The sequence below is a fragment of the Globicephala melas genome, chromosome 2 (genome assembly GCF_963455315.2).
Source record: "Globicephala melas chromosome 2, mGloMel1.2, whole genome shotgun sequence".
Taxonomy (NCBI): domain Eukaryota; kingdom Metazoa; phylum Chordata; class Mammalia; order Artiodactyla; family Delphinidae; genus Globicephala; species Globicephala melas.
Genome location: NC_083315.2, coordinates 58,865,124 through 58,879,021, shown reverse-complemented (window position 1 = coordinate 58,879,021; position 13,898 = coordinate 58,865,124). Strand labels below are relative to the sequence as shown.

At 35.7% G+C, this 13,898-nt stretch overlaps 1 protein-coding gene across 9 annotated transcripts in view; it reads left to right on the top strand.

The window, feature by feature from the left end:
* Window positions 1-13,898, top strand: part of PEAK1 (pseudopodium enriched atypical kinase 1) — a 295,845-nt gene that overhangs the window by 111,704 nt on the left and 170,243 nt on the right. The window contains exon 3 of one of the 9 annotated variants that reach the window (XM_060293967.2): window positions 1,220-1,303. The exons of the other annotated variants lie outside the window; for them this stretch is intronic. The gene's annotated coding sequence lies outside the window, so the exon portion shown is untranslated. The remainder of the gene's footprint in view (window positions 1-1,219; window positions 1,304-13,898) is intronic. 9 annotated transcript variants of the gene reach the window in all.

Here is a 13,898-nt window from a genome sequence, read left to right as displayed (position 1 = left end):
GAAACATGAAAATTAAATGCAACTCATGATACTAGATCTGATCCCTTTGCTACAAAAGACATTAATGCAATCTAAATGTCCATCGACAGAGGAATGGATAAAGAAGATGTGGTACATATATACAATGGAATATTACTCAGCCATAAGAAGGAACGAAATTGGGTCATATGTAGAGATATGGATGGACCTAGAGACTGTCATACAGAGTGAAGCAAGTTGGAAAGAGAAAAAAAAGATCTTACGTTAACGCATATATGTGGAATCTGAAAAAAATGGTATAGACGATCTTATTTACAAAGCAGAAATAGAAACATAGAGAACAAACATATGGATACCAAGGGGGAAGAGGGGGGGATGAATTGGGAGATTGGGATTGACATATATACACTGTTGATACTATGTATAAAATAGATAACTAATGAGAACCTACTGTATAGCACAGGGAACTCTACTCAATGCTCTGTGGTGACCTAAATGAGAAGGAAATCCAAAAAAGAGGGGATACATGTATACGTATAGCTGATTCACTTTGCTGTACAGTATAAACTAACAAAATATTGTAAAGCAACTATACTCCAAAATTTAAAAAAAAAAGACATTAATGGGATGATTGGTGAAACTTCAGTAGGGAAGATAGATTACAAGGTGGTAACATATCATTAATTTGTTGATTTTGATGATTGTATCATGGATATTTGGGAGAATATCTTTATTGGAGGAATTATAAACCTAAGTTTTCAGGGATGATGGGACATAACGTCAACAACTCTCAAATGGTTCAGAAAAAAATGTTCTTCATACTGTTTTTGAAATTTTCTGAAATTTAAAAAAAATTGTCTTTAAAAACTTTTGATAAAAGACAATGTGGGTTAAGAGGATTAGAGGAGGAATTTATTCAGAATAGCTCTGATCAATTAAAGATTTCCAGACCTTGAGGAAAATTGCAGACATTAAAGGAAATACTAAGATGATCAGGTATCAATTCTAGAAGTAAGAGCTCATGGAGAGAATTTTTTGTAAGGAAAAAAATTTATAAATTGCCTTGGAAACTTTGTATTGAATGCATTTTGGTAGTTAAAGCTTTTCATTGGCCTTCCTCATTACCAAGGGTGGGAGTGGAAGTTTAGCTTCCTGCTGGGTCCCGCTGGCACAGGAGTTAGGGAAGGAGGGGAATCGACGTGCCACCTAGCACCACTTTGTGCTGTCTTGTTCTGCCTAGGTGCTGTCCAGAAGGATGGAAGTTTAACTTCCAGTGGGCCCTGCTAAAACCAGGGAAACACAGAGGAGGGACAGTGTTTTGGAGGTAAGGAAAAAACATTGACTGAGGAGAAGCTACCAGTGATGAGGAAAAGAATGAAAATTTGAGGTAGAATTGATAGAATAATTTGGACTATACCATTCTGCTATCCTAAACCATGATCCTTGATATCTGAGGCATGTGGTTTCCTATTACGCAGTTTGAATTAAGAGTTTTAAGAAAGAATAATTTTTAAAGGACCATTTAATCCATTATATTCCACCCAGCAATCAGCCTAGGTAAGAAATATGATACGGGACAATTACTGGGTCTCCTTAAAGTTGGAATTAAAGATAACAAACAAAAGAAACCATAGGACTTTTTCCATTAATAATAAAAATGATCAGAGGGCAGATTTCTGTGACTTGACCTGAAATACTGTGATTTTTATTCCCCCCAAATTGCTGAAAATGTTTATTCTCTCTTATGTTGCTAGTTCAATATGTAATCAACATGTAAACCAACAATACATCTTTGTTCCATATTTGTCTACTTTAAAATGCTAGAATATCTGACAGCAGTACAGTTGTTAGACTATTTTAAAATGGCTGAGTTTTCCTAAAAACTTTAAATTGAAAACCTAAAATGTAATAAAAATAGCTACCTCCTTGGAAACCATGTGTTTAACAGTACCTTAAAATTTTAAAAATATAGTGCTTATTATGTTCTTTGGATGATTGAAGTCCCTGGAATATAGTAGGTTCAATGAATGTTGCTGTGAAATGAATGTTGAATAATCTAAAAAGATTGGAAAAGATTGGCATTAATTTCTCATTGAGAAAGAAGAAATGTCTTACCCATATTATTCAGTTCTTGTTTTCTACTCAGTAAAGAATTTAGGATGTGATATAAATGGAAGGTATTCATGTTAACCTTTAATAGAAATCACGTAGAGGGAAAAAACCTAATCATTAAACAGCAAGATCAGTTTCATTTTCTTTGCCACAATTTTTAAAAATGTAGCATACAGCATAGCTGCAGTGATACTGCCCATTTTCAAAGAGACTTTTAAAATCTATTACCATTTAAAAACCTCTGGGATGTCCCTGGTGGCTCAGTGGTTAAGAATCCACCTGCCAGTGCAGGGGACACAGGTTCGAGCCCTCCGGGAGGATCCCACATACCACGGAGCAACTAAGCCCGTGTGCCACAACTACTGAGCCTGCGCTCTAGAGCCTGCAAGGCACAACTACTGAGCCTGCGTGCCACAACTACTGAAGCCGGCGCACCTAGAGCCCGTGCTCCGCAACAAGAGAAGCCACCTCAATGAAAAGCCCACGCACCGCAATGAAGAGTAGCCCCTGCTCGCCTCAACTAGAGAAAAGCCACGCACAGCAACAAAGACCCAACACAGCCAAAAAAAAAAAAAGAAGAATAAATAAATAAATTAAAAAAATATTTAAAAACCTATGTTACTAAATCTGCTGTGCTGCCAGTGGCTGGTGGCAAACTAGAGTGATTGACGTGGTATATTGCCTAGTTTACTTTCTTAGGTCATAGGAGAAATCCTTTCCAGCTCATAGTTTTTTTTATATTGTTATATCCCTGTGGCTGCCAGAAAAATAGAACATTCTGCCTGTTTATAGCAGAATTCCTTCTTTGCAAGCAGTTTTCTTTTTCCTCAAGCTATCCTCATCCTCCCCAGCCCTATCCCAAGCCAATATTATGAGAAGATTGGTATATTTGAGCTTGTAAATCTGAAATCTCTCTGCAGTCGGCTCATTCAGGTGCACAAATATCTTGGTTATAGGAAATGACAGTCATGTCATGTAATAATTTCCTGTAGGAGCTGAAATATAGCAAAATAGGACAGTGTGAAATGTAAGGAAGAATATGGCAGAGAAGTTTTTCTGTTTTACAAGGGAAAGACTCCTTTATCTTAGGACGATCATCGAAGTACCCAAAGGAAAAGAGGCAGCAAGTACTCTTAAGCTAAATTTTCTTCGAGGATTCTTTGTGATTTTTAGCTAGATTACCTGCTTTAAATATCCTGCAGTTGTCCTGGTTTGTAATTAGGATATTGGTAAGCAAAATTTTTGTGCAAAACTCCAGAGGGAACCTATAATCTGTCATAAATTTTGTTTTTATTTAAAGGCGTAGATGAAAAAGAGAGGGTAACTTAAAAAAATTAATATTTCTTAATAAATCAGCAACTAAATAGGGTTTTTTAAAATATCTGAACTAAAGAGCCATTTTTTCCTTTAATCTAAATTCAGTCCATTTGTTTTCCTTACAGATATTAATTATCTGAAACTTAGCATAGGCAGAAAAATAAGGGCCAGGAGTAACTGAAATTTTTAGTATACCTGTTTTATTAATGCTACTGGTTATTTGTTTATCCATTACAATTTACAAAGCATATATTCTTAGAACCCACTGACTTATGTAGTTTGTAAAGCAGTATCACTGGGACTTTTGAGGTAAAAACGTTAGTACATTTCTTCTTTTTTCATCCTGTCCTCAGATTTCATGTGCCTACAGATTTTAAAGAGTTGTTGAGACATCTTATTGCACTAAGAGAATCCCGCGAGAAATATTTTCACCTGCTTGACCGGGACTATTGACAGAGTGATTGAATTTCTCCAAGGAGGATGAGCTCGTATGTTAGCTGAAGTGACACGTGCTTTAGGGACACGGCAGTCACAGGTGTTAGAAACACATTCCTTTCTGGTCTTGTAAACAGAAGTGTATAAGAACATACATTTTTTATTTGCAGCTTAGAGTGAGTTTGAAATTAGAATTTTTACTTCACTTACCATTTGAAGCAGTGAAAATGTTGATTTTAAGTAGCTTCTGTGAAATATGTGCTTTTTCCTGTGAATGGCAGAAGTATACTTCCCCATAACATCCATCAAGTCAGCTGCTCCAAGGAGCATTCACATTCTGTGTATACCCTGAGAATTTTAACAGATGCAAGTCATACTAAACTCTTCTAAATTCAATTTGATATTCTAACTGGGAATGACAGTGGAACACAGTCTGGACCTTTCAGATCTGCAGTTTTTACAGCTGATTTCTTCTGATTAAGGCCAATTTTGTCTATTTTAGACTAGGCTGGAATTTTGATCTTGATGTCAGAATATGACAGTGATTATCTCCTGGGGCATTCTCTCTGCTGCAGTACCTGGTGCTTTGGGCCAAAGTTCAGAGTGTGTGTATGTGTGTGTATGTTTGTGTGTGTCCATTCCTACTTCTCTTCCTCTATCTTTCCCTCCCTGCGTTCCTTTCTTCCTTCCTTCTTCCCTCCCTCCCTCCCTTCCTTTTCCTTCCTTCCTTCCTTCCTTCCTTCCTTCCTTCATCTCTTCCTTCCTTTCTTATACTGTTTTCTCCTTCCTGATGACATTTATATTTCCTTGTTCCCCAGTGGCCCATTTACTCCTCCCTCTCCCCCATCCTCACCCTCCTTTTAATTTTTTCCATTTTTTAAAATGAGCTAAAATACATTTAGCATAAAATGTACCATCTTAACCATTTTAGATATAAAGTTAGTATTAAATACATTCATAATGTTGATGAACCATCACCACCACCCATCTCTATAACTCTTTTCATCTTGTAAAACTGAAATACCCAGTAAACAACTCCCCATTCACCTTCCCCCACCCAGCCCCTGGCAACCATCATTCTGCTTTCCAACTCTATGATTTTGACTACTTTAAGTACCTTATATAACTGGAATCATACAGTATTTGTCTTTTTGTGACTGGATTATTTCACTTAGCATATGTCTTCAAGGTTCATCCATGTTGTAGCATGTTGCAGAATACACTTCCTTTTTAAGACTGAATGATATTCCATTGTATGTATATACCTCATTTTGTTTATGCATTTACCTGTCAATGGACACTTAGGTTGCTTTCTCATTTTTTTCTTTTGTGAGTAGTGTTGCTATGAATGTGGGTATACAAATATCTCTTCAAGACCTTGCTTTCAATTTTTTTGGGTATGTACCCAGAAGTGGAATTGCTGGATAATATTCTATTTTAATTTTTCTGGAACCACTGTACTGTTTTCCACAGCAGCTTGTATCATTTTAAGTTCCCACCAATAGTGCACAAGGGTTCCATTTTCTCCACATCCTCACCAGCCCTTGTTACTTTCTATTTTTTTATAATAGTAGCCATCCTAATGGATGTGAGGTGGTATCTTACTGTAGTTTTGATTGATTTTCATTTTCTGAATAAACAGTGATGTTAAACTTCTTTAAATTTCTTTTCGTGCGTATACTGGCCATTTATATGGCATCTTTGGAGAAATGTCATTTCGAGTCCTTAGCCCATTTTTGAGCTGGGTTGTTTGGTTTTTTGTTGTTGAGTTTTAGGAGTTCTCTATATATTCTGGATATTAATCCTTTATCAGATATATGATGTGCAAATATGAAGATACGTTCTCCCACTCTGAGAGTTGTCTTTTTACTCTGTGGATAGTGTCTTTTGATGCACAAAATTTAAAAATTTTCATGAAGTCCAATTTGTTTATTTTTTCTTCGGTTGCCTGTGCTTTTGGTGTTATGTCAAGAAATCACTGCAAAATCCAATGTTATGAAGCTTTTGCCTTATCTTTTCTTCTATGAGCTTTACAGTTTTAGGTTTTACATTTAGGTCTTTGGTCCATTTTGAGTTCATTTTTGTATATGGTGTTAGGTAAGGGTCCAACATCATTCTTTGGCATGTGGATATCCAGTTTTCCCAGCACCATTTGTTGAAAAGATTGTCCTTTCCCCATTGAATCGTCTTGGCACCCTTGTCAAAAATCATTTGACCATATATACAAAGGTTTATATCTGGGCTCTTTATTGTGTTCCATTGCTCTTTTTGTCTTGTTTTAATGCTAGTACCATACTAGCACTGTAATAAATTTTAAAACCAGGAAGTATAAGTCCTCTAGCTTTGTTCTTCTTTTTCAAGATTGTTTTGGCTCTTCAGAGTCCCTTAAGATCTCATATGAATTTTAGGATGACTTTTTCTATTTCTGCAAAAAATGTCATTGAGATATTGATAGGGATTGCATTGAATCTATAGATTGCTTTTTGGGTTTTTTTTGTTTGTTTGTTTGTAATAAATTTATTTATTTATTTATTTTTGGCTGCATTGGGTCTTCGTTGCTGCGCGTGGGCTTTTCTCTAGCTGTGGCGAGTGGGGGCTACTCTTCGTTGTGGTGCGTGGGTTTGTTTTTGCAGTGGCTTCTCTTGTTACGGAGCACAGGCTCTAGGTGCATGGACTTTGGTAGTTGTGGCACATGGGCTCAGTAGTTGTGGCTCGCGGGCTCTAGAGTGCAGGCTCGGTAGTTTTGGCGCACGGGCTTAGTTGCTCCAAGGCATGTGGAATCTTCCTGGACCAGAGCTTGAACCTGTGTCCCCTGCATTGGCAGGCGGATTCTTAACCACTGCACCACCAGGGAAGTCCCAGATTGCTTTTTGGATGTCCATTCTAACACAACTAACTTTTCCAATCCATTAAGATAGAATGTGTTTCCATTGATTTAGTTATTCCTTAATTTTGTTCAATAATGTTTTTTGTAGTTTTCAGTGTACAAATGTTTCATCTCTTTGGTTAATTCCTAAGTATTTTATTCCTTTTGATGTTATCATAAATGGAATTGTTTTTGTATTTTTCTTTTCAGATTGTTCATTGTCAGTTTATAGAAATGCAACTGATTTTTGTGTTGCCGTTTATTTCTTTTTCTTGCCTAAATTACTCTAGCTAGAACTTCAGTACTGTGTTGAATAGAAGTGGCAAAAGCTGGTATCCTTCACTTATTCGTGATCTTAGAGGAAAAACTTTCAGTCTTTCACCATTGAGTATGATGTTCCCTGTGAGTTATTTTATATATGACTTTTGTTATGTTGAGGTTAATATTTCCTTCCATTTTTAGTTTGTTAAGTGTTTTTATCATGAAAGGGTGTTGAATTCTGTCAAATGCTTTTTCTGCATCAGTTGAGATGATCATATGGTTTTTTCCCTTCATTCTATTAATGTGGTGTATTACATCGATCAATTGTCATATGTTGAACCATCCTTGCGTTTTAGGAATAAATTCCACTTGGTCATGATGTATCATCTGATTAATATGAACTTGGTTTGCTGTTTTGTGGACAATTTTTGCTCAGTGTTCTTAAGAGATATTGGTGTGTGGTTTTCTCTTTTGTAGTGTCTTTGGCTTTGGTATCAGGGTACTGCTGGCCTCATAGAATGAGTTTGGAAGTATTCCCTCCTCTTCAATTTTTGGGAAGAGTTTGAAAAGGACTAGTATTAGTTCTTCGTTAAATGTTTGGTAGATTTCAGCAGTGAAGCCATCAGGTACAGGGCTTTTCTTTTGGGAGAATTTTTAAATTACTGATTCAATCTCCATACTAGTTATAGGTCTACTCATATTTTCTATTTCTTTGTGATTCAGTCTTGGTAGGTTTTGTATTTCTAGGAATTTGTCCATTTCAGGTAGGTTATCCAATTTGTTTGCATACAAATGTTCATAGTACTCTTTTATAATCCCTTTTATTTCTGTGGAGTTGGTACTAATGTCCCCACTTCCAATTCTGATTGTAGTAATTTGAGTCTTCTCTCTTTTTTTCTTCATTCATCTAGCTAAATGTTTGTCAGTTTTGTTGATCTTTTTAAAGAAGCAACTTTTGGGTTCATTGATTTTTCTCTGTTCTTTTTCTCTACTTCATTTATCTCTGCTCTAATCTTTATTATTTCCTTCTTTCTGCTAGATTTTGGTTAAGTTTGTTCTTCTTTTCCTAGTTCCTTAAGTGGTAAAGTTAAGTTGTTAATTTGAGATCTTTTCTGTTTTTTAATGTAAGCATTTATAGCTATAAAATTTCCCTGCATTCCATAAGTTTGGGTATGTTTTGCTTTCATTTTCATTCATCCCTAAGGATTTTCTAATTTCCCAGGTGATTTCTTCTTTGATCCGTTGGTTGTTGAAAAGTGTGTTGTTTAATTTCTACAAATTTGTGGATTTTCCAGTTTCACTTTTGTTGTTGGTTTCTAAGTTCATCTTGTTGTGGTCAGAAAAGATATTTTGTATGATATTTATCTTCCTAAGTCTGTTGAGACTTAATTTGTGGCCTAAAATATGGTCTGTCCTGGAAAATGTCCCATGTACACTTGAGAAGAATGTGTATGTGTATTCTGTTGTTGGGTAGAGCGTTCTGTATTTGTCTGTTAGATCTAGTTGGTTTATTATGTTAAATCCTCTGTTTCCTTACTTCCGTCTGGTTGTTCTGTCCATTATTGAGAGTGGGATATTGAAGTTTCCAGCTATTGTTGTAGAATTGTCTATTTCACCTTTCAATTTTGTCGATTTTTGCTTCATATATTTTGATGGTCTGTCAGTAGGTGGGTTAACATTCATAATTGTTACATCTTCTTGCTGTATTGAACCTTTTATTAATATATGATATCCTCTTTTTTAATGAGAGAAAATGAGTATTTTAAAGAACAATGAATCTTTAAGTTAATATACTTCCTCCTTCATTTGCAAAGTTAAATATTTTAAATAGTTCCTCATTGTAAACATATCACTTATAACTTTTATTTTTACAAACATTGACAAATAATTTATTGCTTATATCAGGTACTTCTAAATTCTTATTGGAGAAGCATTCCCTGTTGAAGTTTTAGCTGATAAAGCTATGTATGCACATAAAACAGAAAGAGAGACCTTGTGTTTCTCCCTGTTTAAAAACAAGAATCAAAGTAATTGAAACTGGGTAGTTAACAGCTGTAAAACATAAACTCATTCTTACCATTCTAACATTTACGTCACTTACTGAAATAGTGGTTCCTCCTGTGGGCATAATTGTACAGTAAGAAGTCTGATCCACTCTTAGAATTTTTCAGTTCTGTTTATGACCTGATGATGCTTTATGCAGTGCTCTGCTGGAATTTACTGGCCTATGTCTTGATGCAGTTTTTTGTAGTAAGATGAGTCAGTTTCCAGTATTAAATAATTCCATGGTAACCTACACAGAGAATAGTTTCTGCTTAAATGAATCAGGAAAGGGTAAGCCTTTAGTAATAAGGTTAAGTAAGGTATTTGAATGTTTGAGAAGTGAGAGTTAATTAAACAGACTTGACAGAAGACTGTTTTCCTTCACAGCAGCTGTTGTCTCCAAATCCAATAAAAGTGAAGATGCATCAGTTCTTACTATAATATTCTGTGGAGACTTTATTGATTTAGAACTGTCATTTTTCTCTTCTTTAGTATTGGCCTCTGTTTTTTGTTATATATATGCAATGCTTATTTTAATATAACATTCTTACATATGAGGAAATATACAGCTTAATAAAAGCCTGGAAACCAGGCCACTGAGGTTATCATTGATCAGAAATAGTTCTAACCACCAGTGTTGCCTGTATGTATGAACTATAAGGTCACCTTGAGGCGTATTCTTTATCAGCTCAGTCAGGGTTTTTAAAGCCAGAGGAAAATTAGTATTCAATGTTTCTACTGTTTTAAGTCTCACTTGACTTAACTTAGAAGTGCTTTAGGACCTTGGCATACTTTAGTGCCGTTCATATTTACTGGTAGCAATTATTAATTGATGAATTGGGATTTGATGTCATCTGTTCTGTGTTAACCAGTTTATTTTGTTTTTCATATCCTGCTTTGCAAATTGTGTGTATTATATAATTGCATTGAGACACCAATTTTATTTTATAAAGCATTCTTTCTTTAATAGGTATAAATGTAAGGTACAGTTATTAGTTTACTTCCCTATAGTCATGAAAGAACCGGGGCAAGTCCAGAATCTCATCTACCCATGGACTAATGCCCAGCATCCATACCAGATATTGATAGTGTTTTAAGTTTCAATTGATATTATTGGTGTGCCAGATGGTATATAACTCTATGCATAATACGTAAGAACTGTAAGATTCCTCTCAAGACTTAACAGAACCATTATTTTTATAATGCATGTGTTTATAGTGTTTTATATATTTTAGTGTGCATTCATATTATTTATATTTACTTTATCCTGAGAAAAACCCTAGGAAATAAACATTATTTTTTAGGTAAACTGAGGTTCATCAAGATTGGGTGTTTTGCTTGGACAAAAATTCAGGTCTCTTGACTTCTTATTAATCCTCTGGTACTCTACAGAGAGAGCAATAATTGTAAAATATTTCATGATTGTAGATGTCAAACTACTGTAATACTAATAATCTCTTATTTGTATAGCACTGGTAATTTTTAGAGCACCTTTTATTATATTATTTAACAAAAAAGAAAATTAGGAAAGCAGAGTTTGTGTTATGATACTTGCCACTGTTTCCTTTATTAGACTCATACATTCATTAATTACAAAGAACCTCTATGTGCTAGGTACTGGATTGGTTGCTAAAGTAAAATTGTCTCTGCCCTCAAGGGGATCAGGCCATTAAGGCACTGTTGGACAGCCATAGACAATGTGATATAAGCTGAGTTTCCTGAGGGCACCGAAAAAAGCTTTTGTTTTTTCTATTGAAGAGGTAAAGGTGTGACTGACACTGTCCTTTTTCTTGCCTTGAATGCAGAGGTAATGCCTGCATCTATAGCAAACAGCTTTGAAGCAGCAAATCAACACAATTAATGGAGCAAAAAGATAGAAAGAGCCTTGGTCTTTAATGACCTTCTTGAGCCTCGATACCAACCCTTGACTACCTATCTCTGGACTTCTTATGTGGGAGGAAAAAATTAGTACCCTATTTGTTTAAGTCACACATTAAGTCAGGTAGACAAATTCTCTCCCTCCCTCCCTTCCTCCCTCCCTCCCTCCCACCTTCCCTTCTTCCCTCCTCCTTCCTCCCCCCACCCCCACCCTAAATTTTGTAGCTTTCCTTTAATGGACATTTAACATACACACTATGGTACACAGTAGTATAATGAATCCCCATCACCACCTAACTATAATAGTAATTGGCCAACCTTGTGCATTCTCGTACTTTCTCTGTTAATAATTAGAACTTAAGGAATTCTGTAATAGAAGTATGTGAAAATACTGTGGAAGAACAGGCAAGACTGACTAACTTGGCCTGAGGTGGAGATAGAGGCTTATCAGGAAAGACTTCACAGAGGAGGTACCATCAGCAGAAGCCTTAAGGGCAAGTAGAAAATGGAAGAAAGAAGATTGCTAGTGAAATTTATAACATGCATAAAGGGCCTTTAAAAAGTATGATATATTCAAATAACGGGAAATAAATTATCATGGCTAGAATATACAGTTTATCAGAGAAGTGTGTCAGTAGGTGAGTCTAAAAAGATGGTTTGGTGTCAAGTCATAAAAGAACGTGTATACCATACCAAGAAGTCTCAAGCTCATCTTATAGGTACAAGAGACTGTAACTAGGTTTGGAAAAATAACACTGACAATAATATCACCTGTGATTCTGGGGTAGAAGATAAAGAGGGAAGACAGTAAACTGTGCCAATGGTCCAAATGATAAAAAGGCATTTAGTGGTAACTGTAGTGGGGTTGGGCAAGGGGAGGTAACTTTAAGAGGTATTTCAGAGGAAGAATCAACATGATTTACTCCCTGGCTAGGGTGGAGAAGGGAGTCAGAGTCACAATGAGTAGATGAGATGGTGCTATTATTGGAGAAGTAATATAACAGAAGACAGGTTTAGGTAGGTGCAGAAGATGAGCTTGGTCTTTTAAGTTTGAAGTGCTGGTAGGACATTCAGGTAGATGTATCTGGTGTGCCAAAAGGAAATATAGGACTGGACCTTAGGGGAGTCTCAAACCAGAGAGTCCCATAACTTGTCTTTCCTGCCAGATGTCATATATCACATCGTTCATATGTGTGTGTACATATACACACACACATATGTAAATATATATACACATTTGATCCTCATTATTCATGGATTCCATATTTGCAAATTCACTTACTTGCTAAGATTTAAACTCCCAAATCAGTAATTGTCGTGCTTTCACAATCATTTGCAGACATAGGCAGAGTGGCAAAAAAATTGAGATGCCTGATGTGTACATTCTCAGCTAAGGTTGAGCAAGGTGACATCTTGCCTTCTTATTTCAACTCACGTACTATAAAGAAGCATCTTTTTTGCCATCTCCTTAGTGCCATGTTTTTCACATTTTTATGCTTTTTTGGGGGGTGATTTCACTGTTTAACATGGCCTCCAGATATTGTGCTGAAGTACCGTGTAGTGTGCTTAAGCACAAGAAGGTTGTGATGTGCCTAATGGCGAAAGTAAGTGTGTTAGATAAGCTTTTGTTCAGTTATGAGCTGTGCTGTTGGCTGTGAGTTCGATTTTAATGAATCAACAGTATATATTAAATAAGGTATCTCTTAACAGAAGTACACATTAAAAAAAAACTTACATATTGATAGGTTGATAAAATGTTGTAAGCAGAGGCTTGCAGGAACCTAACCCTGTGTTTCCCATTTCCTAGAAGCAATGGAAGCACAGTATTCACCAATTCAGTGTTCACAGAAACTTTATAGAACCTAACTACCACACATAGCAAGAATCGACTGTGTGTGTATAAAATCTACTCTTTTATGAATAATCCTTACACTTGTACAGTACAGACACTAGTCCCAATATATGCTTGAGATTATGGTCCCAAGAAATATATATCTCTCTTTTCTTGTTGAAAAAATAAATCCATATCAGACAAAAACAGTTTGCTCTTGCAGATGGATGACTCCATATTCCCTAAGCCAATGGTCTTTTCACAAAACAGAATATTAAAGAAATATAGGTGACATTGACTGACAGCATCTTAAATGATCATTTACAGCACACTTGAGCATAACATGTTCATCACCATCATATTGGTAGGCTGCCAGTTTCTTTTATAGCTTGATGTTTTTCTCTTTAGCAGACTTGCAACATTTTCAGTGTCTATTCTCTTAGAAAAATTTATTTTACAGTGATGTTCATGTGTGAGGGGATTTCATGATCCAAGACTAGTGTTTGTGCATTCATATCTGTCAATTTGCTTAAATACAACAGCTCAAAAGGATTTTTTTTAACCTGTTATTCATGAATGTTAGTTCATATCAGTAGGGTTGTTTTAAAATGGCAGGTATGATGTGAGAGTGAGAATCATCCATCTCTTCTGTCATAACATCAGTGTTATGTTGAAAATTAACATTCAGCTTTGTATCTCTCTTTTTACTGTCTGCAAACCTGAAAGCAGGGAATTGGCATTTACAGTCAAGGACAAGAAGACATACAACTCCATGCAAATGATTTTTAAGCTCCAAAGTGCTTCTGTGCTTATTTACATATATCTGTTTTCTGATCACCTTTCCTCTTGATATAGAAGATGTGCCTAGGGTTGTTATTACCTTATACAGCTATATTGTCAAGTATATAAAATAACAATGATACAATGATACAGACATCCACTTAGAGATGCTTCAGTTTGGGGTGGCTGATTTAATTGTTTTATTTATTCCTCTAACGTGATCCTCTTCTGACTATTGTGTGGTTTTCTAGTTAATATATTAGGGTGAGTCTTCTCTGTTTTTACTGCAAGCAGTAGATTTTGTGTCATGAAGTATAGTTCAGGGATAATAGCATTTTTTTCCTCTTCTTATTCATGGTAGATAACCTTAATCTTCACTCTTCATATGGGAATACC